The following is a 27,880-nucleotide window of genomic DNA, read 5'->3' as shown; positions in this document are numbered from 1 at the left end:
GCGCAGCTGAAATCTAATGAAGCATTAAAGATTCTAATTGACCTGTAAAGGACTGTAGATACGCACAGAACAGAGAGCAGGTGTGCGCTAATTAATTGCTATGATCTCACCAGTGACAGCTTAACAGATCCTCCTTAATCGCGCAGCTGAAATCAAATCGCCATAATTGGCAGATTCGCAACCCCTGTTGCTCATTATTATCAAGGCAGGAATCCGGCTGGCAGTGAGGAGGCGAGTGTACGAGCACACTCGACTCCGGAACGCGGGAAACCGCAGATTTTATTGATGAATCAGGGCCAAAGTCTGTGCAGGGCAATCGGCCTGGAATGGATCTGATCCAGGATTCCAAACATTTACTAGCAAATAGCAAATGACTTTGAAGAAATCCATTCCAAGTTTGCTGGATCACCCAGCTTCATTGATGAAAGTGTATCCTCTCCAGCCTTGGAGACCTTTAATGAATCAGGCACAATGTCTGGCCAAATTTAGAACACTGCTATACAGGGCATTATTACAAATCAGTGTCAAATTTTGTCCACAAATTTACCTGATATTAATACATGTCTGAAAAACAATCATTTTTTAAATCATTTTTTTTTCTTTGAGGAGGCTTCTCTTTTAAAGTGGGCATAAACTCCTCTTGCCCCCTTGGTGCTGATGCCATCCTGGTGCTGACACCATGTGCACAGGAGTTAATTCATTCCAACACCCAGTAATGTATACCAGTATATGAGTTTTTATCTTTATGCTATGGTTTATGCTAAAAAGCCTTCCCCTCTTGCTCTGTTGAGTTTAATTACAATTTAAAAGTCTGGCAACGAGAAAATTTTGTTTTGTTCTACAATTCATAATTGCTATGAGAAAGTAGAAATCGTCTCTCTAGCACAGCTGTCATGCACAGGCTCCTAAGTATAGCATTAAAAATAAAATACATTCTCTTGACTGGTTGCTAAGGGCTGTAAAGTAATTATCTTAGACATATTAATGAATGGGAGTAATAATGCATACCAATTTATAAAAACAGATTAGGCAGCCAGAAAAGAGGTTAAACTGGGAAATTATGTTATATTTAATGCAAAAGCACTTGTTTATTTTCCAAAGGTCTTTATGTAGGAGAGACATCAAGAATATTGTTAAGATCTTTGTTTGAAAACTTGTGTGACATCAATTGAGAAAAAGGCAAATTTCTTAGACATTTGAAACAGTTCATAATGTAGTTTTCTCTCATCTACTAGATTGTAAGCTCTTCGGGGCAGGGTCCTCTCCTCCTGTATCACTGTCTGTATTAGTCTGTCATTTGCAATCCCTATTTGTTGTAAAGCGCTGCGTAATATGTTGGCGCTATATAAATCCTGTTTATTAATAATAATAATAATTAGGAGAGCAAAACATTAAAGAACTAATCAAGTAGTGGGGAAAAATTGAGTAGTATAATTAGGAGCCAAGAAGATTTTTAATCTCCAGACCTGCAAGATGTTCTCATTGTGAAAAATACTGTTCTTTTGTTTATGTAGAGCTACATAGAAAGCAACCACAACAGAATCCTGAGTGGCCAGATGCTATCTTTCCTGCACTTGATGAATGGAATAATGGGGTCAGTCCACTTAGATCTAGGAGTCATATGAACTGCATTCAGTATTTCATCTCATAGTTCTCTTTATGGCCAGTTCACAAGCATACATAATGCTAAGGTACAGTTATTATTTTTTCTCATGAAATAGCTTTTAGCCACTTGAAGCTTATATTTTTTATGAATCATTATTTTTTGTAATGATGCGATTATTTTTTTATCACCTCAAATGACCTCAACTATACATACTGAAACTCAATAAAACTTCCAGTTATTACCAATATAAAACTAGCATTATATTAAAGAGTGATTGCCATAATTTTCAAGCAGTGTTTTGTGAAATGATAAGTTTCCCCAGAGGTTGCTACAGGCTTTTTGATCTGTGGCTGAATGACCTCCTATTATATGGTGCCTGGATAGATTTGGGCACAGCCCCAATTGTCAGAACCAATGGCATGACAAGAAGATAATTACTATCCGGTGGCATGGTGACCACCAGTGTGATGACGGCATTCCTCCTAGTGACCATGTAAGAATATGTTATTCTTTATCCACAAGCTGGCCTCCACGATTACATAAAATCAAATACAATAAGTGAATGAGTGAATCTTTGATGACAACATTTATACATGGAGCCCCTTTTTTACTGACCCATTATAATGCCACAGACCCTATAATATTGCTGGCCAGTGGCCTTTATTGCATGCCTGAAGAAAGTCCCCATAATACTTGGGACCAGTTTCCTATATTAGTTCCTTTGTTTGTGCACATCAACCTAAATTGCTCACCTAAATGTATCCAAACCCCAAACAAAATTGTAGCTTACCAATTCATAGATGTGACAGCTGCATTAGTTTCTTTTTTTAGGCTGAGGTAATTTTCTGAAAAGTATACTTTCTGTGAACTGAAATGATATATCACACTATCTTCTAAGCTACCTTCAGTAAATTATAAAACAACTAAACAGGAATAGAAAAAATTGAGATGCAAAACAAAATAATCACAAAGGCCCCGAACATAGTGTTGTCACTAGTGTTGGTCGAATATCCCACTATTCGATTCGACAGCTATTTTAATCTATTCGAATAGGGAGATATTGGCCCTGATCAAAGTTCTCTGAGGCTGGGAAGAATACACTTTCATCAGTGAAGCTGGGTGATCTAACATACCTGGAATGGATCTGGTCCAGGATTGAAAACATTTGCTAACAAATACCTAATGACTTTTGGAAATTTATGTTCCAGGTTTGCTGGATCAGCCAGCTTCACTGATGCTCCCGCTCCCCTGATTGCTCTTGCAGACCTTTACTAGTTGTATGTGTTCTTGGATAGAGAAATTCTATCCAGGAATAGAGATAGTGCTTCCTGATTGGCTGAGGAAAGCCTCGCATTCATTGAAAGATCCACAGTACTAGAGGTTAATTAACAGCCGTGGGAATCATCCTGTCATTGTGGGATGACCCGTAAAAAATTAGTTAGACAAATCACACAAATTCAATAAATTAATTAAAAACATTAATTTTTTTTTTAACACATTTGCTTTCACACGAATTTGCCATCAAATCCTGTGTTTTTCGGTTCGGGGTCTATACGATTTTGAACAGCCATATTCGGGTCGATTATAAGAACAACCCGAATTCCAACACTAGTTGTCACCAAAACTGCTGTGAGGGGGATTAGGATGACTGTTAAGAACTTGTAAAAAGTGTAAAAGCATACCGGTTTTCTGTTTTTTAAGCCTCCTTTCAACTTTTCAATGTAATTGCAAAGCAACAAAACATTTTTGGGACCATAAGGGTAAGGATGTTAGGGGAGGAAGAGACTGAAGGCCTGCAGTTGAAAAACTATAGAAAGCATGCTTTTTTGTAAAAGAAAGGTAAAATATAGTAGGAAAATTTATTTTTTTGGAACAACAACATGCTTTTTATATTGTTTCCCTTGGAACAGGGACAGAAGCATATATACAGACCAAAAGGACAGGAGGACAAGGTCATTGTTAGTGTTTACAAAATCAAAAGTAGTATCATGGTCTCAATTAATGTAGAAAACGAATGCTCTCTACAACTTTTCTCCTCTTTAAAACACAATATCAGAGTCTCTATTGTAATGTTTGAGAAAAAAACCCTCACAGTACATACAGCTAGATAGGTCAGTGAATGCTTGTGTAAGCCGTGTACCGGGGGCTTTCTAGGATACAGCGAAGTCACAAACAAGGAAAAGCAGCCCACTGACACCAATTTATATAAAACAGGAAGTACTTTACTGCATACTATCACAATAAACAAAATTCCAAACAATAACCCAAAGAAAACACATTAAATACATTCACCCCAGAGGTCAGCACAGCGTCCTTTTTCAAGATTGGTTATTATGACCTGCCACATACATAGACCCTAACTCACTAACTATTGCAGGTATAATCTCAGTCTCTGGTATTTCAGGCGCCAATCCTATAATGCGGTGCGTGCACGATTTTACTGACCCGGGTCTTGTTCTGGATCCATCAAAGTCTTGAAACTGAAAAACAGCAACAAGTCTCTTCAGCAAACATGAGGTCCTGCAGGACAGACAGCTCTCGGTTCCTCAGCTTCTCTCAGCCTTTCTGGACAACAATCCTCTTTCCTCTGGACAGGATCTACCTTGGATGGTTGTCAGCTTCACTCAGCCACAGCTTCTGAGTCTCTAGGAACACACTGACCCTTGGATGCGAATGGATTCTCTTTTACACACACAGTCCTTGCAAGATGTCTGCTCTCCTCCTTCCTGTTTCCTCTCCAGAACAACCACACTTCCTATCAATATGAAAACTGGCAACCTATTCAGCTGTGTTAAGAAACAGCGACATCTTGTGGTTGAAATGCAAAACGTCAGTAGTCTTATATTTAATTACAACCATTAAACAGTGAATGCTATCTTCTCAATCTCACACTTGTCTTAAAGCTCTTTATCTGCTTGTTAAACATATAAATGATCTTTTATGTCCATATCCTGAGAACCGGTTCATGTAAACTTGTGTGACCTATTAGTACCATGTAACTCATGGCACATTAATTCAATTACATTAGCTACTAACCATTACCTCTGTCTGGCAATGCAAAATTAAATGCTTAATTCAAGCAGATATTTTAGCAACTTCATTACCTCATGGCTGCATTCATTCTAAAAGGATTCTAATGATCTTCCTTGCAGTTATGCAATCAATCAACTTTGACATGTTCCAATAACTCAGATTATTTGGTATGCCTACTGAATGTCTAAGATATGGGAAATACTGATTTTTAAGACATTTCTGTTTGAATCTTCAGCAGCTTTACATTCTCTTTTGTGCAGTATGGTTGGCAAACATAAATTTACTGTCTCTCCTAAAATTTAATATTAAAATCTTTAGGGCTTCGGTGTTCTGTGTTTTTGATGTTTTTGCCTAAATAAATCTCAATGATTTCATGCATGGCCCATGTACCATATTTAAAAGCACAAAGCAGTTGAGGACAATAAAGTACCCCTTCATTAGTACAGATATTTTAGATACATTCTCAGTTTATCTTCAGTCTAACTTTTGCTTACATGAGCCAGACCTGGAATTCTATTGGGAAAGACCACATTATAAATGTTTGTTGCTGATAAGTGTGCTACTTGTTTTAAAAAATTGTTTTGAAGCTATATATGAAACAGCAATCTTGTAATTAAGCATTTTTGTAGAAATGCAATGAGCAGTAAAAAAATGTGTAATTCATAAAGTGTAGGACGTTTTTAGAAATCATTCAACATACCGTATTTTTCGCCGTATAAGACGCTCCGGAATATAAGACGCACCCAATTTTAAAGGAGGAAAATCTAGAAAAAAAGTTTCTGAAAGATTATTCCCCTTCTGATCACTCATGTGCCATTCATACCGGTATTCCCCTTCTGATCACTCATGTGCCATTCAAATTCCCTTTCTGATCACTCTGTACCTTTCAAATTCCCCTTCTGATCACTCTGTCATTCAAATTCCCCTTCTGATCACTCTGTCATTCAAATTCCCCTTCTGATCACTCTGTGCTTTTTTTCTATTGTACGGCAGTTAGGACAGGGAACAGCAGGTGGCGCTGTGCCGGCTTCTTTCGCTTTGCTTTACAGACAGGAGAAAACACGATGCTGGCAGAGGAGAGAAGAGAGACACGCTGCAGCCAGACACACGCAGGATCGGGTATCGGGTGAGTATAATATTTTAATTATTTTTTTTAACACATTTGTCGTATAGGACGCACTAACTTTTCCCCCTAAGTTTTGGGGAAGAAAAAGTGCGTCTTATATGGCAAAAAATACGGTATATGAAACATCATGATTTGCATGCTATGGCTGTATTCAATTTCCAGCCTTGATACATATAAACAGATAGATTTCACTCCTTAATGTTTACATTACTCTACTCTGAGCTGCAGGAATTAATTTAATCCTAAAACTGCATTATATTTTATCCAAAAAAGGAAAAGCTGTCTCATTGCAAAATGTCTTAGTCTGCTGTTTTAAAATCCAGTGAAATACTATGTTTAATTTTCTTAATAGCTTTAGTAGTGTTAAAGATGAAAGATATGACAGATGAAAGACCAACCAAAAGTGTGGGGAAATGATTAGCTTTGAGTTTTAGAGACTTTTTTTCCAGAAACACCATTAGACTGACATTTTCTGCTAGAATGTTTGTAGATGCTTTATATGGTTTAATATTTCATAAATGTATTATAGTATGGAAAGTAACTTTCATTTCTTCTCTATTTCCTTTAATACCTAGTGTCAGTGATGCATATTTTAAAAGTATATTTGTAAGATTTAATAAAATAGTGAAAAAAATGTAAAACATTTTCAAAACGTGAACAAATGTCAAATAAACTTTTAGCTTCCTATACTTTTTTTTTATCTATCATTCTGACTATCATTGTTTTCTCTTTTTGTTCTTTTATTATTATTATTATGTAATCTGAAAGTTTTGGTATTTAAAAATACATTAAGAATGATAGATCAATAATAGCAGGAAAGCATATTTTTGTAGTATAAAACTTGGTGTAGAATACTAAACCATCAAAACCAGTTACTAGGCATGTATATAACCTCTGCATATTATTCTCTGCATTGTTTGATATATAATGATTAATATAAATGTTTGAGTAATAATTTGTATTTAAATATTGTACAATGTGAACCTTTTACTGTATAGACTTGAATCTAAACTGGTAAATCGAGGCATCTGCTTTTACCTGAAAAAATAAAATAAAAATACTTTGACTCAAACATAAACCTAGGACCCAAAATGTGTCTGTCACTGCTAACTATCAAAACAGTAATCATTAGAAATGCCAGAAAAAAAATGTGAATAAATAACACATCATGGTGTGTTATTTCTAACACATTTATTAAAAAGGGGGAAAATGAAAAAAGCACATGAACTCAGTCTATATTTTGTTTTTTATGCCTTTTTGAAGGTTAAAGTATTTTGCATTTTTGAGTTGGGTAAGTTGTTTTTTAATGATCTCTTGTGCATTATTGTCTTTTATGTAATTTGTGTTCCAAACAACTTAATTTTTACAGTTCTGATCTGTCAAACTAGAGACAAATGTAGTGCCATTACATGCCAATAGGTTATATCCAAGTATAAACTGTTTTTTATCCTATTGACATTTTGAGGGGGGGGGGTTTGGTTTATACTTTCATTTATAATATACAATAAGGGACAACAGGGAATCCTGATAGTTGAAAATGTATTGTGTCTAGAAGTTGAAAACATGTTTCTTTTATTTTTCACTAACTGAACATAGCTAAGATAATAGCAGTGTATTTCTAGGAAAGATAAGGAAGAGCACATTAAACAGACAATTTGACTATTGAGTGAATTTAAGGGCCTCTCTAATTATGAAGACAATTTAAGCTCCGGTATATATGATGTTTATCATCAAGGTTATATTACAATATTATAGAACAGTGGATAGAAAAACCCAAAGGAAGATTTAACTCTTTGTTATCTCAATCCAGAACATATAGTCAGTAGAATTTATTAATTAATTGACTGGCTGGAAATGTAACAGGGACTTCAGCACAGTATCATCTAAGCAGAATTTCACATAACATCCTAATAATGTCCTAAGATGCTGTATTAATCTCTAATGGAATTTTTGACTCAAAACTAAATAGGATCAGAACGCATAGCCGAGGCTATACATGACACTTCCCACTTTGGGGCTGCAGTGTGTGCCTTATATCTGCGAGAAAGTCTTTATCTGTTCAATAAACCAGGGATTGTTATCTCCACATCAGCCATCACCCCAGAGCCAGTATCAATCTTTTCAATCAATCTTTTTCTTTGGTCCCTAAATTAATGGTTAATGCTAAATGCATACTAACCATGCAAAAAGCACATCCACAATGGGACACGTGTCTGCATAAATAAAAACCATAAGAGTTAACTTACCTGAGGGTACTCATAGGCCCATAACATACAGTTATTGGCCTATCCAAGAACACAGGCGACTATAGGTGATGAATGGGGACAAGATTACCTCTGCAGATCGGTTCCTACGTGACGCCACGTGGGAAACTGAACTGCAGACCTCTGCAGTTCCACTACAATGTCCAGGCACTACAGGTGATGAATGGGGAGTTTTATTATCCAACAAAACATAGTACAGGGCTGCAACAGCGATCACCTGTAGTGCCCAGAGATTGTAGTGGAACTGCAGAGGTAATCTGCCGTTCAGTTCCATTGTGACGTCCGGTGGTAAACTGAACTGCAGATCTCTGCAGTTCCATCACAATGTCCGGGCACAACAGGTCCCCATTTATCATCTGTAATGCCCTGTGTTCTTGGATAGAGAAACTCTATCCAAGAATAGATAGTAGTAGCACAGCGCGGCAACAGCGATCACGGCTGCAGTGCTGCACTTTGTGTTCTTGGATAGGGAAACTCTATCCAAGAACACATACAACTAGTAAAGGGCTTCAAGAGCAATCTGATTGCTCTTACAGCCTCTAAAAGACCCTAAAAAAACCCGCATTCTCACACCATTCACTTCAATGATGTTCGAATTCAACATTTGATCACGCCGAGAATTTCTCACTAATCGATCAAATAGCTGTCGAATCGCATAGTGAGATATTCAACCAACACTAGTACACAGTAAGAAAAGGTGTTCATTGTTTTAAGGGGAAGGGGAGTAAATGGCTCGATTTACTTTCTTTAGGTTTCTATACCTTGCCCCAAGATATTGTGCAAAAATGTTTTCGTTTCTCTGTAGAATTATCCTAAAGCCTATTATACTGAACTAACTGCTACTTATCAAGCCAAATAATATCTTATGATGTGTAGGAGGCTGTTTATATTACACCTAGATGAACCTATTTAGATATTTTTCAATTCATTTATGTAAAGCTGCTTGGAGATAAATTCACAATGTAATATGTCATCTGTCCTTCAGCATTCAGTTATTTGATAAACATATAAAGAAACCATGTTGGCAGATATATGTTTTCAATTATTTACAAAGTGATACAGTATACCAAATCATAAAGATTCTCTGTCTTTTTTATATTACTACTTTTCTTTTTTTATTACAGCACACATCTGCCATTTTATTGTTTTGATAAGATTATGCAATGTCACATTTATTTCTGTCCAGATCTGTAATAATTTTTACCCAGATCTTGTACTGATGATGGGAGAATCAGGTTGCTGTGTAGGGTCTTCTCTAGCACTTCCCAAGGATTCCAGTGGTGGCCAGTCCATGGGTGATAATGACATCTCAGTCTCCCAAAACCACTCTTTCACAATATAAGTCATGAATTCTGTCATTGTCATCTTGGAATAAGCCTTTGCCATCAGGGAAGATAAAAATCCATTAACAGAAGAACCTGATGTCACAGATCCCCGCAGGTCCAGGAGATCTCTGCCCCTTTTTTGCTCACCCTCCTTGCAGTCCCCTGCTGCCAGCACCAGCTCTGCCTCTGGATCCAACACTCTGCATACTTTCTGTTCCAAGTCAGGTGATTCATTGTCAGCTGCTCCTTTGCCTCAGAGAAGCAGGGCATTCCACAGATGCACTCCCCCAACAGGACGTTGCCTGAACAAGGAGTTCCTTTGGCTCTGCTTCCAGGTTCCTGTTGTTAGTTTCTCCTGTTCCAGATTCTTTGTGTACTGACCCAGGCTTGTTTCCTGACTTCTCTTGTTTGCTGCCTGCCCTGACCTTTTGGCTTGCCTGACTATTCTTGGATTTCCCTTTGGCACCACGTCTTGTTTCTGTCTGTCAGCAGTCACCTGCCTCAGCGTGCACGGGGGCCGCAACCTGGCAGTTGCCCACAGCGCAACATCCTCACCTCTAGAGGCTCTGGTGAAGATCGGGAAGCTGCTTAGACTTTGCGCCCTGTACATGTCTGTGCCAACTGAGCTGGTGACACAGAGAGTCCACTGTCCTGCCCCGCAGTACCGTGACACCAGATCATTCAGTATATTCAGGTAGTCAGCCTACTTTATTCTTTTGGATCACGCTGCTGCACCACTAGACATGACCAACTAAAGCAGCCCCAGATCATAACGTAGCCCCCATAGGCTTTATTTTCTTTGACCAGGCAATGTAATTTTATACAATGAAGATCTCATGAACAAATGATCTTTACATAGCCTTACCAAAAACTTGACAAGGTGTCAAGTCCATTTTTTTTTTTTTTAAGAAACCAGAAGGGTTAGAGTCTTTGTCAGAACTTGTTTCCACTCCCTTTTTTCATGCCCTATTCATATACATAAAGTGTTAGGAAATTTATGTAATGGTTAATAATAAATAAAGGTTTAAAACTTCTGACAATGTTTTGTTGTCTGGTCCGACCTTTTCCAGTGTCAATAACAACTTCAGGTTCTTGTTTGAGTGTCACAGAAAAAATGTCTCCAATAGAGTCTAAGATAAAAAACCCAACTGAAGATTTAACTCTTTGTTATCTCAATACAAAACATATAGTCAGTAGAAGTTAATAATGCATTGACTGGCTGGAAATGTAACAGGGACTTCAGCACAGTATCATCTACCCTGTTTCCCCGATTATAAGGCACTCTCTTATATTTTTTGAAATGCCAAAATATGCCCTGGGTCTTATTTTCAGGGGATGTCTTATTTTTCCATGAAGAAGACTACAGTACACATTTATTGTTGAAAGTCACTCATGATCACTCATGTTCCTCAGGAATAGACACGCCCTGCAGCCAGCATCAGAGACACACACGCTGCAGCCAGCATCAAAGACACACACGCTGCAGCCAGCATAAAGGACACACACGCTGCAGCCAGCATAAAGGACACACACGCTGCAGCCAGCATAAAGGACACACACGCGGGATCAGATACCCGGAGCTGTCTTATAAACGGGTGAGTGTCTTATTTTAATTATTTTTTTAAAAATCGGGGGTGGCTTACTTAATGGTGATGTCCTAAAATCGGGGAAACACGGTAAGCAGAATTTCACATCCTAATAATGACCAAAGCTGCTGTATTAATCTCTCTAATGGAATTTTTGACACAGAACTGAATAGGAACAAAATGTATAGCTGAGGCTATCCATGACAATTCCCACGCTGGAGCTGCAGTGTGCGCCTTTTATCTTTATATCTGCGAGAGAGTCTTTATCTGTTATGTGTTTAATGCCAGAGTGATCTTTTAAATAAGTGCACATCCATTCTATGCAGACTATGTACAGTATACAGAGATGAGCTTCAGCTGTTAATGGCTGTTTAAATATTTTTATTCGTAGAAATAATGATTATAATATGGTATCTGATATAGTGGTTCCCTTCCCCAAGGATTTCTGTACATACATCAACATACACAACATTTCTTTGCCTGTATTGTCAAGTTTGTTATATAGGGATGTGTTATTTTTTTATTCAATTGCTTATTGTATTATTTTAGTGCATTAATAGAATATTTACAGGTATACATTTCCCTCACCTGACATACACTGTTTGTGTATTGTTTTGAATTATTATATGCAGTATCCATGCTCTGTACACAATGGATACAACGATTTGTACAACACATCAGCAAGATAGGCATTAAATATTGTTTCAGATAATTTCAGTGGCCTGCATTACATTAATATATGAACAGAATGAAATTTGGCTTTAACAGAACATAAAGTATTTTGATTTTTTCAGATTACATGTAGGCTTACTGATTAATATAACCTTCATTGGATCTAGAGAAATAACTCTAAATAATATACATCTCCAGGGAATAGTGAAAATTTAAATGCATCTCTCGAATCAAGAAAGAACAGAATTAGATGACATTTCCTTGTATATTTTCTCTGCAGGTCTTGCTGGTTTCCCATTCTCTGTGTCTGTATTAAAGTGGACAAACTGAGGAAATGAAGACCAGGAATAGGCTTTACATTTAATGTAAAATAATCTGACACTTACATGACCCAGGGAACCTTTGGTTGTTGTCACAATGGTAAATGCCCCTGTAAATGTCCCTGTAGCACCCGGAACAAAAGAGCTTAATATCACCGTAGCTTTACACGATGTGCTGTAATTTCAGCAGCTCACTTTATACTTCAGGCTGTTTTTCAAACAAATTGTACTTTTCTGTTTTAGAATTAGCTTTACCTTGAATTTTTTTTCATCAAGCATTATTGTATTCCAGAATGCTGTAGATTGTAATGCAAATTTTTACTGTTATATAAAAAGGTTACCATAAGGCCCACGGTTCTAGGTTCACAACCTTGGGCATGTACAAAAGGAGAAAATGAAAAAAATAAAAATGAGAGGACATGATGGTAATGATGAACAAATAACACTCAATAATATTGGTATTAATGCCAAACTCTAACTTTCAAGCTCTCCCAGTTGTACAGACTGCTTTTATACATTGAAATTAAATACTTGTTCCTGGCTAATGGATATCCAGCATGACCTTGCCCTTTTACTCTCCATCTAAACTGTCACTTTCGTTTATTGATTGATGATCCCCCTGCATTGCACAGAAAAGCAAAGGCACACAGAGATGATGTGCTGATCCCTCTATTACTGCTTATATCAACATGTTACCATATATCATCAGAATTTTACTGATTGGCTCCTAATGCTGCTTCTTCTACTACCAGTTTTGCCTTGTGGGAAATGCAATAGATTGATACCAAATCATATTCAGGTTGTGTCCAAAAAAACAAACAAATCAAATTTGGATTAAAGCTTGCATTCAAGTTATTAAAATGTCAACAAAGAATACACCAACAGTTTCATAACCACAACCTCATTCCCCAAACCCCCTCCCTTATCTGCATTCCTGCATTCTGAATATTAAAAACATATTTCAGGTATGAATTTGGTATAAAATATTGTGATAACATTACACAAACACTTGGCATCAAATGGACAAAAAGAAATCAGGTTTTATCTTGCAATGAAAATTAAAGCACATTTTCTGATAGACAATAGCCACAAATAATGTTATTTGCTAGGCAGTATATAGGAAGTGTGTATAGTCTGCAATATAGGAGGGAGATATTTAAGACCTATAAGAAGATCTTGAAAAGGAAATATGGTGGAGGACAGGCATGCCAATACAAACAGATGACAGACCCATCAAAATTTCCTCTTTTATTAACCTTGAACATATTTTCTTTCTAACATTAGTCTTCTTGTTTTTTCTTCAGCTCATCCTTTTTCTCCCCCTTTTCTGGAACACTATAAAACAAGCTGCTGACCACTGTTTTTTACAGCGGAGAAGGTTTTTGAGTGCCTTATGCTCATTCTCCACCCTGTCCTACATGGAACTAAGCAGTGGTGTCAATTCCTAATGTTATTGGGAGGACATATTATCTAAAGATCATTTCCAGAAGCAGTTAAGCATCTATACAAAATTGTCATTCTACATAAACCTAGGAAAGACACCAGTTATGAGCTAATACCTTATGCTGTAACAAGGTGGAAATAGTTGTGGGACTACAAGTGTCATAAAGGGTTAAAGAACGACACAAAACACTCAGGCGCTGCTTAGTTAAAAGTTAGTGCTTATCTTTATTGGGTGCGTACAATGGTCCAAAACATCAACAGTTCCATCAGCAAGATCACGCGACTTGGTGTACCCCAGGGAGTCCCCATTTCCAAATCATCTAACTGGGAAGAGTCAGACAGGGAAAGACTGGCATTTCTTTACGCATATACAGAAAATGTTAGCGTCGGCACTCAATTCTATGATACCTGGAGTTAACAATTATACACTGCACTCAACCAATCAACTTGTTACATGATAATTGCTAGCTCATCTTAACCAAACCGCCTTGTTACATTATATGAAAAAAACTTGCAATTGTTAGTATGAGCATAAACTTTGTATATTAGCAGCTGCTTTCTTTCTCATGACCCATCAGGGTATAACATCCATATCTTTCTTCTTATCAAGTCACTACCACCCCAACCTAGTGTGGCAAGGGGACACAAGATGTTCTCAAGGGCACAGACCAGACAGTTTACACAAATCCACATGTATATCCACAATATGTGTATTCAGTATTCAATGTTTTGTACTTGACTTGCTAAAAAGTTGAACTCTTAGGTGGCTCTCCAGTGGAATAATCAGAAAGCCTCACCATTCCTGCTACAAATGCCTTTTGTAAATGTATTTTAATATCTTGGCTAAACTCCTCCCCACCATCTAAACACCCAACTCAGCAACTGATATAAGGAGAGAAAGTGGGATTTATACCAATCTGTCAACCAGGTAACAGTATGAGAAAGTCAATCATTTTGTCATTACTTGTCCAAAAAAATAACTAGATTAATAACTAGATAAATAACTAGATAAATGTAGATTTTCACACTTGGATATGAAAAAAAATTCCACTGTTAATCTCAGCTGTTGATCTGAGCAGTTGTAAACCACAAACCTTTTGCTGGTGCTATGAAGCAAAATGAAAAAAACTTTTCCTGTTCCCTACTTTTCCTCTTCCCCATTTTTAATATTTTAAATGATAAATACTTATACATGACCACGATCATCCCAATGCCGATTATTAATGATTGTGTAATCAAAAACTTACACCTCAATAATAACAAATCTTTGCTTGTTTGAAGGGTTGTGTCCGGATTAACAGAAAAGGAAAAGAAAAAAAGGGGCATATTAGCAACACTTGTAGACAACTGGCTACTCTTCGCCTGAAAGAAGTAGGAAAAAGGAAGAATTTGTCAGCTTCTCAACTGCCTTTATGTGCTGTGACTGTATAGCATGGCCACTATTAGACAGAAAATGCAGATGATCCCTGATTCCAGATGGGGCAGCCCAATCAACTACAAAACCTTTTCTTCTAACTATCTCCATATGTAGAAATTGTCTCTCACTTTATGCCTGTTTTATATTTTTTCTTAATAATAGGTATTGCAGCTATAGCAAAGAGGGAATAATAGTGGTTTCATAAACATTACCCAAGATCTAAAACCTTAAAAAAAATTATACATGCAATGACATGCTGCAAAAAAATGCATCTTTGCCTGTGTTATACCAAGTGTATGCTGCAGATACTGAAAAAAAGCAAAAGAAAATAAATCTAATACTAGCCCCTTCCCCCAACAACATGAAACAACTCAATCCAATTTTTACCCTGGGTCTCTATGGGAGGGTACAAAACAATATGTTGCCCACTACAGCAAATGTGAGCAACATTGTTCCATACTGTAACTATCTCCCAGTAAACTACATCAACTCACATTATTTATTATTCACTTGTATTTATAGTGCCAACATTTTGTGCAGCTCTTTTCAAAGTCTATTTTAATATAACCGTCTCTCAAAGAGCTACAGGTATGAAGATAGCAATTAATCCTGTCGCATATGTCACACATGGAGAGACAGGACCACTAGGGGGGCGCTATGGCTTGCACCAAGGTGGTGTGAGCCCTGAGAAGGGCCAAGGCGCAGAGTCTAAGCAGTAATCGGGTTTTCTCCAGAGCCTCTGATGGTGAAGCCACTGGAAGCAACAGGAGGCACAGGAGATTCAGGGATATCCACAGACAGACAGGAACACTGGAACAGCACAGGGAAGTTGTCGGGGGAACCAACAGACTGGACAATGAGGGGCTGACACAGGAGCTGGACACAGGAAAAACTGAATTAGGCAACAGGTGTACAGAAACTAGCTCAGCAGAACTAGGGGCTCGGCACTAGTGGAAACTTGTTGCACGAACCCTTAGTGCAGTGTGTGAGCTAGCTAAATAGCCAGGGCTTGTCCAGAGGCTATTTTCTGAGAGAGGCTTCTGCACTTTAGAGGGGGAGAAGTTAGTGTGACAGCATACATTTTATTGCCACCTTACTTACCAGTGTCCTTCCCTGGCACACACCCTGATTTAGCCAAACAACAGTTTTAAATATCAAATATATTAAATAACTCTAACTAACCACCTGATTTTGTGATTGAAGATCTCTATGTATATCACTATTATTAAGCTTACCAATACTAGGTTTGACTAGTATATGTAATATATGAACTCGTATGACTTGTAAACAACTATCAATCTGCATTTCTTTACATACAGCGTACCTATTTGTGGTCTCTGCATATCCCCTGAGGAAGCCTTTAAGGCAAAACACATCGGGACAAGAGACAAATTAACCATTTTCACCACTTTCTGTTGTAATCAGTCAGGGAACCTACCTGTATAGTTAAGGTGGTTTGACTACACCCATGTAACTCATGGGTCAAGACCACAACAATTTATGTAAATTTATTGTTTCTGACTGTCTCTCAAAGAGATTTTTTTTTCGGAGGGAAAGCCAATCAAACCAAATTGTATGTTTTTGTGAAGTGGGAGGAAACCAGAGTACCCAGAAGAAAACCACATAAGCACAGGGAGAACATGCAAACTCCTTACAGATAGTGTCATGGCTAACATTCTAACCTATGTTGAAAAGGCAAGAGTTCTATCCACTGAGCCAAATGTGCTGCCTACACTGACAAATGGTTGCTGATAACCCAGCCTTTCAAAGTTTAAAGACCCTATAACACATTATAGTTGAAAAACAATTTGCTTGGCCGGCAAATAATGGAAACACAGCCTGATTTATTAAATCTCTCCAAGACTGGAGAAGATAGACTGTTATGGGTGAATTGGGGTTTTCCATGAATATTTCCTAAAATCACTTCAATATCATTTAGTTAGCAAATGTTTTCAATTCTTGACCAAGTTAATTCCAGGTTTTATGCATTAACCAGGTTCTTTCTTGATATTTTATCTTCCCCAGTCCTGTAGAGCTCTATAAAACACCCAATACCCACATTTAGAGAGTAAGAATCTACCTTAAAACTTATCAGGAAAAAAATAAGTACCGTATTTTTTGCCATATAAGACGCACTTTTTCTTCCCCAAAACTGGGGGGGAAAAGTTAGTGCGTCCTATACGACAAATGTGTTAAAAAAAATAATTAAAATATACTCACCCGATACCCGATCCTGCGTGTGTTTCTGGCTGCAGCGTGTCTCTCTTCTCTCCTCTGCCAGCATCGTGTTTTCTCCCGTCTGTAAAGCAAAGCGAAAGAAGCTGGCACAGCGCCACCTGCTGTTCCCTGTCCTAACTGCCGTACAATAGAAAAAAAGCACAGAGTGATCAGAAGGGGAGTTTGAATGACAGAGTGATCAGAAGGGGAGTTTGAATGACACAGAGTGATCAGAAAGGGAATTTGAAAGGTACAGAGTGATCAGAAAGGGAATTTGAATGGCACATGAGTGATCAGAAGGGGAATACCGGTATGAATGGCACATGAGTGATCAGAAGGGGAATAATCTTTCAGAATCTTTTTTTCTAGATTTTCCTCCTTTAAAATTGGGTGCGTCTTATATTCCGGAGCGTCTTATACGGCGAAAAATACGGTATATATGTAGACATAGGCAATGCCATGTTTCATTAATAGTACTCAGTACTTAACTTAGTAATAACAAACAAATTACATAGTTAAGAAGAAGCAGCATAAAGAGCCCCATCACAAATTTTCTCTCATTTACCCTGAACCTTTGAGGTCTTTTACAACATTAGTTTTTTTTTACTTTGATGATTGAGAACCTTCATTACACTGTTTTTATGTGTATTCATTTTTCATTAAGGTTTAATTAAGGATCTCAACAGTGTAAAAAACATTCAATTACAACCGAGATAAAAATAGTAAGCAATTTGTACTGGCAGTTCATTATATAATATACATAAGGGCAGACACAATGGTATATAATAACTAAACTATAAACCAACTCTTTGCAAAACAGCCTGGTGAGATGATCCCCAAATTTTCTAGATCTATAATGGGAAAGGGAGATGGAGAACACATGCAGAGTCAGAAGAAATATGAAGGAAAAGGGAGAGGAAAGGAGAAAAAAAGAAAGAAAAAGACAAGATTAAGGAAAAAAGAGGGAAGAGAAGCAACTTACCATTCATGCAATTTATAGGAAAAATAAAAAGCATCCAAGTGTCAGCCAATAACATCATTGTTCAGGGCAACCAAATATTACCTTTAAAAGATAACATTGTTTGATTGCTTCTATAAATGTGGCTCTCTTTCTGTGCCGTGGATAATTTTTATACAGAATGCAGGCAGGAAGGGGTTAAGAATCAATAAACTGTTGATTTACGGATTTATTTAGTGTACTCAGACATCACTGTTATGTCAGCTTCAGTCTGGTTACTTTCTAAAAAAAATTATATGCATTAGTTTACTTTTTAGATAATAGCAGGCTTCCCGCCATGTAAATGCCCATCATTTTTCTGTTAATATAATGTCTGAGCATCACTATTTGAAATAATTGTTCCTAGTCACTGGACAAAAGGCAGTGAAATGTAACAATGCCGATTTCTGCTATGCTGTTACAATCTACATAGAAGAAAGGAAGAATGCTAAATTTTAATGCTTATGAATATAAAAGGGTCTTGACATTATTTCAAATTATTCACAATACTGTAATCTAGCTTTACAAATCACTGAAAGTATTGATTTGTACCATCAGGATTCAAAAATGATTTCTCTACATTCAAATGAAAGTAAAATGTGATGATATAATTATATATCATGTAACTTGAGATATCTAGATGTCTTAATGGGGATTTATTAAGTGCTTTGGTGGAGAAGTGGATAAGACATCAGGGGACAGGATTGTCATAAATACTCTATAAATGAAGTTTACTTCGACATTTTTACTTCATCTTCTCTTCTGTTCTGGCAGGTGATTTTTGATGCACTTCCACATACTCTACTGTCATGTTGTTTCCATTGACAATCTGTTGGCAGCCTGTCCTCCTGAGAAGTGTTGATTGTGTAATAATTTGTGGACCTGCTATGAGTTTGAGGAGCTAAAGTTTCAATCTACAGAGTGAGGAGTAAGCACACTAGTCATTATTTTTGGCATGTGGAGTATCACAAATACAGCTTTTATCACTGTGGTTAAAAATAATCATAAGTTTCAGATCTGTAAATTTAAGGAAGACATCAATTTATTCTTGAAAATACAAAGTACTATATTTTTATACACAGCTATATAGATTTCTATACAATATATAAATATGTATATTTGCACAATATATGTTTAATAGTATAAAGCTAATCATCAAGTTGTTGGTTGAAATAGTAAGTAATGGATGAAGAAGATATATTTATGGAAAAAGATAAGAACACTTAGAGAAGAGTACCTTGTACTATGTGATCAAGAGCAATCATCCTGTCAATCACTACATTGACATAAACTGTCATTTTCTGTCTAATAAAGGTGTTTTATTAAAACATAAATAAATACAAGGATGCTTTAAGATAAAGCAAGTTAGCAACCTATTTTGTAGCAAAGCCAGTGATAAAAATTGTAGTCTTGTATAAATTGATAAACAAAACACTATTATTATACTGTATTTATATAGCACCAACATATTATGCAGCGCTTTACAAAGTTATGTCATTAGTTGTCCCTCAAAAGTGATCGCAATCTAATGTCTCTATCATAGTCATATGTCTTTAATACAGTCTAAAGGTCAATTTTGGGGGGGATCCAATTAGCCTACTGCATGCTTTTGAAATATGGCAGGAAACTGGTGTATCCAGAGGAAACCTACTCAAACATAGGGAGAACATACAAACTCCATGCATATAGTGTGCAATTTGAACCTCGGCCTAGCTCTGCAAAGGCAAAAGTGCTAACCTCCGAACCACCGCACCACTGTGACCATTAATAGCAATATATTTTGATGGATGCAGCTTTTTTTTCTTTACTTTGAGTATGCTGAAATACTTTGTAAATGCTGAGTTTTTAAATTTCCTTTTTATGTTCAGTATAGTGTTTTAACATTGCTGTTGTTTAATGTTAATGAAAATGTTTTCACAACTCGGATAAACACAGACAAACATCTATCAATAAGACAGCTCCCTGTTCTCAAATGATTCACTGGATATGGAAAGTGTAGGTGAATACCAGATAAGAATCTCTCTCTTATGTAACACTTTAGTAGCAAACATTGGATAGCAGCTGTGAAAGCTGTGTGTAAAACTCCACTTTTCATTCCAAAGTTCATTTTCCATTCTGTAGGTCTGACTTCAATACCTTATTTTCCTGAATAACTAGAATTATCATTTTTTATCTATTAGTTAAAGATAGAAAATGGAGAAAACAAGAATTAATCAGGTTGACACCTGATTAAAAGTTGATTAATAAGGTTGACACAGAGGCCCTGATTTACTAATGCTCTCCAACGCTTGAGAGAATACACTTTCAGAAGTTAAGCTGGGTGATCCAGAAAACATGGAAAGGATTTTTAAAAATCATTTGCTATTAACCAGCAAAAGTTTTGAATCCTGGACCAGATCCATTCCAGGTTTGCTGGATCACCCAGCTTCACTGATGAAAGTGTATTCTCTCCAGTCTTGGAGAGTTTTAATAACCACCCGGCCGTTAAACCCAACCTTGGTTCGGGGTTAAAACACTTGCAAAAAGTGTTAAACCCGAACTTTTCTCAGGTGGTTAAATGCCATCACTTACCTGGTCCCGCTGTGATCATCTGTTCTGTTGTTCCAGCATCGTTCTCCAGCGTCCATCTCTAAAAAAATACTTACTTTGTCCCCGCAGCTCCTCCAGACACGTCTGTCCTCTCTCTTCCTTCTTCTCCCAGCGAGTGCAGTGACGATCTCCGGGGTTTCCCAGTGACGTCGCTGCATGCGTCGGTGTGGGTGGGAGGCGGGCGAGAAATTCAAATCACTTTGTAACTCCAATACAAAGAAATCTTTATATAATATATATATATATAATTGTATTATATATATATTATATAAGCTACTGTACAAATACATTACATTATAGACTATTTTTTTTTTTTAAGATTTTTTTTTTATGTTTTATAAAAATAAATTTTTTTATTAAATTTATAAAATTTTGTACATGTTTCGGTGAGTTATCCAGTAATTCGGTGAATTATAAGTAATTATTGAGTAATTTGGTGAATTATAGCCTACAATCTAAAATAAATTTCCATGCAAAAAATGTAACACTTTTTGCATGGAAGTACAGAAGTTTGGAAAGAATTAGAATACCCAGCGTTCACGTACGTGTCCCTCGGCGATTCCTGATGATGTCCGTGCATGGGCCCGTCGATGTGGGTCGTAGCGGGAAATTCAAATATTTTGTATTGGATTCAATACAAAGTCCTGTTTTCAATCCAATACAAAATATTACAAAATATATTTATGTCGTTTTGTCTATAGGTATGTGACGTTGGACTCTGTTTTAAAATTGACCACACTAGGGAGGTGTTTTAGAAAAATATATTACTATACAGTATACCAAATTATTGCATTTTCAGTATTTTTGATTTATGTATTCTTGTTTAACCACCCGACCGTTAAACCCGACTTTGGTTCGCGAAAAAAAAAATTACAATTATCAATAAACCCGAAAAAGTTCGGGTTTATCGATCACTTACCTGGTCCCGCTGCGATCATCCAGCGTCGTGTTCCAGCATCGTCCTCCAGCGTCGATCTCCAGCGTCAGGTGCCTTCTCCGAGAAGAAGAAGCCAACCGGCGGAGAAGAAGAAGCCGGCCATGTCCTTCTCCATCCGTAGCGTGTGCGTGTCTCTCGGCGATGACGATGGGCGCGTGTGCGGGAAATTCAAATTGAAACTCATTCAAACACATTTTGTATTGGATTGAATACAAACTCCTGTATCCAATCCAATACAAAATAATGCAAAATAAATACAAAGTATGTAATTGGTAAATTCAAACGCTCATTTTGTATTGGATTGAATACAAAGTCCTGTATCCAATCCAATACAAAATAATAGAAAATATATTTATGTGGTTTTGTTAATAGGTATGTGACGGACACTAGGGAGGTGTTTTAGAAAAATATATTATTATACAGTATACCGAATTATCGCATTTTCAGTATTTTTCATTTATTTATGTATTCTTGTTTAAGCTGATTTTTGTGTTTTTTATTTAATTTTATTAAAAGTAATTTTTTTTTTACATGATTGTATGTTTCAAACATTTTTTATATTCATGATATCTACTAGAACCCTTGTTCGGACATATTTCTGTAAGTTACAGGTCTACAATTATAAAAAAAAATTCATGAAAAACAGTGTACTGCTTTTGGTACAGAAATCTAGACATCAGTGTAATGCCCAGGTGGTTAAATCAGGGCCAATGTTTGCACAGCTGCTATCCAGGAATATAAAAAATGAAGCAATAAAGAACTTACAAGGCACAGGTACTGCTGCATGGGATAGTGAGAGGAAGTGCATGAGTTACTTTAAGTGTTTCATTATTTCTTCTTCTTACTAATTCTTCGCCTACAGATGTCCAGTTTCAGAAGCTAAAACTCAGACTTATCCATGGTCCATAGAAGATTAGTTATTGTGACCAATTTGGATTTCTAAGCCAGTGGCCGTTGGCCAATATCCAGGAGCACTGACCATAAAAATATTAGTCTTATATCCTCTGGCTGATCTATGCACAGATGAGCCAAGCATTTAGTGTAGTTTATTTTAGGGCAGGTGGTTTAGTGAGGTTTTTTAAAAGTACAGCTGTTTTCAAAGTAAAAAAAATTACCTTTTTACGTTATCTATTTGTGTTCTGTGTGGTGCTCAAGGACTTTCTGCAATAGTGATGCTATGAACATTATTAGCTTAATATCAGCAAATAACAATATATATATATATATATTGTGAGATCGCCCGTAGCAACAGTGAGACAGCGGTGAGTCAGACAGCAGACTTCAAAGTTGCAGTTGAAAACAGGCTCCTGCCTGTCTATTTATTAGCACTTTAATAAACAAAAGAAATGGCTTAGCTAAGCAACTACATAGCATTACTGAGATAGTCCCTCTCTGACTAACAGTAAAGCAGTTTAAAGCAAAACCAATTCAAGGCAGTCTTTAGATCACAAAACAAGCATGTTCCACTACAGCTCTGTGAACTAACTGAGCTGCCTCCTTAGCACCCTCCAGCTTGCAACACAGTGCTGATCCTCTTACCTCAGCCTCTTGCTGATCACACTCTCAGCCTGGATCCCTCTAGCTCTCTCTCAGCCTGGAATCAATTCTGGCTCTCTCCCAGCCTGGATCCCTCTGGCTCTCTCTCAGACAGGAGTTCACTCTGGCTCTCTCCCAGCCTGGAATCCACTCTGGCTCTCTCCCAGCCTGGAATCCACTCTGGCTCTCTCCCAGCCTGGAATCCACTCTGGCTTTCTCTCAGCCTGGCATTCCTCTGGCTCTCTCAGGCCTCTGACTGCTCACTCTCAGCCTGGATCCCTTTGGCTGATTACTTCCTCCTCACCTTGCACCTGAGTGCAGGTGCATATTAACCCAGTCAGGATTGGGTTGGGCCAAGGAACCCACCCTTTCACTCCCTTGGCCGGCTCCAAGGCCCTAAAGCTCCTGGTTTCTTCCTAGAAACTTACACAGACCTATCTACTCTCTATTCCTTGGAGCCTTTTTAGCACATTCCCTGACGTTCTTAGTGACACTCTGTCACAATATATATATATATGTAAAAGCTTAGAAAAAAGACAGTTTAGTTTAATGCAAATATATCATGAATGACAGCAACATTATTAGAGCAATTATCTAGCTAAAACTACACATGCAAGTACCTGGAGACAAATTAGTTCCTCCATTTTTTTAATAAGGATTCTGGGGGAACTTAATTGCAATGTAATGTAGAAAGAGAACTGAACAATAGAAAACCAAATGAAGCTATTCAGGTGATTGCTACACAATAAACTATCCTTGGAAAATATATTGGCAACGGCTCATTGGTTTTGACTGTTCTTGCCTTATAATTTGTAAGTGGCATACGCAAATGGGGTTATATACAGATGGCATTAAGTGATGATGTCTGCTTTTTATTTCAGTATGCTACACAGGTTCACAGGAGTCAGAACAAATGTTTATAGAACAATTCTTGTCACAGTGTGCTACACAGCGATAGTATGCCTTTTTACATCAGCATTAAGAAGAAACGCTTTGCTAGTTTATTGTACACAGATTTTCCATTAAGGTAATTTGCACTCTACTGGACCAGCTTACTTATTGTCTAGTGAAAAAATGAAAGTCACACAGGCTAATATCTCTACATTTGTAAAATGTTACTGCTATTGTTTTAGTTGCCAAGATATAAGAACAAGGTGGTGGACGCTTTTAAATATAAAAGGAATTTAGAATATGACATTATGGTCACAGCAAATGCACTCAGTAAATGATTTGTAATTTAGAAATATTATATAAAAGGGTTCTTCAAAAAGTGTACACACTTTTTAACTCTATTTATTACGAATTAAAAAACAAAACAAAATTACATCACTTTTCTACAAGCATTGTACTAACATTTTAATGCCATCAGCAAATAATGTTTTTGTCTGGGAGCGAAGCCACTGATGTACCACTGCTTTCACATCATCATCACAGGAAAATCTTCCCCGTAAAGTTTACTTGAGTGGTCCAAAAAGGTTGAAATCAGATGGCGCTAAATTAGTGCAATAAGCCGGGTGTTCCGTAACCTCCCACTTCATTGTCTGAGGGTTTCCAATGTATGGGCTGCAGTGTGGGAGTGGTGCAATTCGTACATTTCCTAGCCATCTTGATAGACAAACTAGTCACGTGGCACTCTCAAATACGACCAACTACTCCTCCTCCTGCCTTCACCCTTTCCAAGGAAAATATAAAAGTGCAGAAACTTTTTAAAAGACCCCTTGCACAAAGATTAATAAAAACCCTGGTCTGGTTTAGACCTTGACCTGTATGTTGAATATTTTGAGTTGCCATATTGAATAAGCTCAGATAGCACAAAAAAAAAAAAATACAAATATGGGTGATGTATTTAAAGGAGTTATTTTTCTGAGGGAAATACAGAAACTGGCAATACTTACCTTGTACTTACCTAAATATGGAAGGTTCTGACTATTGCTTATCATCAGGTTTACCTTTGTTTTGAGTCCCTGGACTAAATTGTTGTTCGGGCATGTGCAGAAGGAGGACCCAAGAGCCTTCTGGGATGCGTGACGTAGGTGACGTAGGCTTTGCGCTCTCATTCATTAGTGGGCAGTGCTGGACCCTTTTTTTTTTTTAATGTTGTTGCACTTAAAAACAGAATTTTTAATTTACATAAAAGGGTTGTCTACCTTTTTATGTAAGGTGCAGATTCCGAGTTTAGGTACGCTTTAATGAATGTCTAGGCTCCATGAAGGTATTTTTTTCTCTTACTGATTGGTTCACAGTGAGAATTTTTACAGTAACTGACACCTCACTGCCTAGTAATATGTTATGACAAATATCAGTCCTAACTGCATTTATTAAAAAAATGTACTTGTTCGACTTACATACAAATTCAACTTAAGAAAAAACCTACAGTCCCAATCTCGTATGTAACCCGGGGACTACCTGTACACATTTACTTTCTAAAGTAAACAGTCTCCTATAGTAGGAAATAACTGGGGAGCAGAGGCCAGCATTAGCCACAGGTTACTCCTTTGGATGAAACTGCTATGTTTAATTAGATTAAAAAATTTCATATGGAAAAGTTTTTTAAATGCAACCTTTGAAATTAATACCAGATTCAGAAATCATTTGAGCCGCCTGCTGGCTTTTTTTTTTTATTAAAAAAAAGCTGGCAATACAGTTTCCATACTAAGCAATCAGAAAATTTTTCTTAATCAACATCCTACTGTCATTTAAATTAAAATGTCAGCAGAGGAGCCATCACTTGTATGAATAACACAATAATTCTATTTTCATAGGTTTTACATCAAAAGATACAATCGATTCTTAAAGACTTTTATTACAGTATTCATTTCATTTTCCTTTTATCCAGGCAAATTTTCCTCGAGGGGACATAAAACAATCTGGCGACATATCTATGACTTATCATACACGGGTACCAGTTGCAAATGGAATACTTTACATTTATTGTTCTGTCAAATCCCTTAACAAATTGATAACATAGGCATTCTCATTGATAAAGTATCACATTCCCTCTGTATAAATTAACATTTTGGTCTAATCTACCAGTATTTAATTGCTGTGTCTGACCACAATATTTAAAATATTGCCTTCCATGTCTATTTAAATTTTTTTTTTCTTACAATCTATATGAATATTAGTTGGACACCTGTATTTTTTTTTTTTTTTTGACAAATGTAGAGATTCTTGGTTTAGGTAATTAAATACTGCTGGAAATCAATGAAACCCAACAGGCAATGGGGATGGGGGGGGGGGGTGTTGGGCATTGCCATGAGGGATATTTATCAAAGCAAAAAAATAAATAGATAAACACTGTATAGCAGGAAGAGGATCCATTTGATGCAAATTCGAGGGAAACATGGAAAAAAAACATTTTTTCTCTAAATTACATGCTTAGCAGTCTCATGGAGAGTTTCTGCAACACTGAATCATCACTTTATTAGGTTTAGAATTTATTTTTTTAATTTATTTTACATTTAGCTTCACTTAAATACAGTAGCAACAACCTAATCTGAATAATTTCAATGTGTAAAGAACACTATTTTGGGTATGAAACATGATTTTTTATCAAGCTTTAATAGACCTCAGTTGATAAGTAGAAGTAACAATCACAAAAGATCAATACACTATTGCTGCTTGGATGCTGCAATGCCCAAACACACCGGGGGAAATAAGTATTAAACATGTCAACGTTTTTTAATGGGTCTATTGACATGAAATTTACCCCAGATGTTGGTAACAACCCAAGTAATCTACACATACAAAGAAATCAAAACAAATATGTCCATAAATTAAGTTATGTATAATAAAGATGAATAGCATAGAGAATACGTATTGAACACATGTAGAAAAGAGGTGTAAAAAGGCATTGAATGCCAAAAAACCTGATAACACCTGTCAGTATTTAGAAAGCAAGCTTACCCCCCATTAGTGCAAATGTAAGAGAAAATAAAGCTGCAAGAATGGCCCAGTCAATCACCCGACAATGTATATGTCTAGTTTCTTCCTACAGGAGGCGTTTTGAAACTATCATTACCAAAAAACCTTTTCTACTATGTAATAAATAAAGTAAGCATGTTCAATACTTATTCCCTGTGCCATTCAACTTTATTACACATAACTTAATTTATGAACATATTTGTTAGGATTTCTTTGTATGTGTGGATTATTTGTATTGATACCAACATCTGGTGTACACTTCAAGTCAAAAGCCCTATTAGAAACTATTTTTATTAGTTGTTGGTGTACATTTAACGGGTCACAAATGTTGTTTTCTAAGCCAACCAAACATTTAAAGAAATTTTATTTGATATATTTTATAGATTTTCACAAAATATTTTTGAATGCAATGATGTAGTTTCAGGAAATTGTAATGATAACGTCAAGGCTATTGGATTACATAGCATTTAAAAAAAAACTGGTAAAAAAAAGCAATATGCCTTGAGAGAACAGGGCATACAATAACAGCTTTAGATTTTCGTCTAGGTCCTGCTTAAGGGAACCTGGGTTTTGCATATTATTTTTCAACAGTGATCCAAAAACACATTTTATTCACCACACATTTTAAAATTTAAATAGGTTATTATATGTAACAGAAAGGGAAATTAAAATTAGGTACATCTAGAAGGTTTTAAACATAGACCTACCCACCCAACATAAAAAAGCCACGTGATATTTGGCTGGCATGAGTGACATCTAAATCAAATATTGGGTAATTCCGAGGATTGTCTGATTTGCATGGCCTAAAACTGAGTAATAGATTCTAAAATTATATAAATGCAAGAATGAACAATTTTTCATATCCAGAACCATGTTATTGTTATTTTT

Source organism: Pyxicephalus adspersus, chromosome 5, assembly GCF_032062135.1.
Source record: "Pyxicephalus adspersus chromosome 5, UCB_Pads_2.0, whole genome shotgun sequence".
Taxonomy (NCBI): Eukaryota; Metazoa; Chordata; class Amphibia; order Anura; family Pyxicephalidae; genus Pyxicephalus; species Pyxicephalus adspersus.
Note: the sequence above shows the minus strand (reverse complement) of the source record.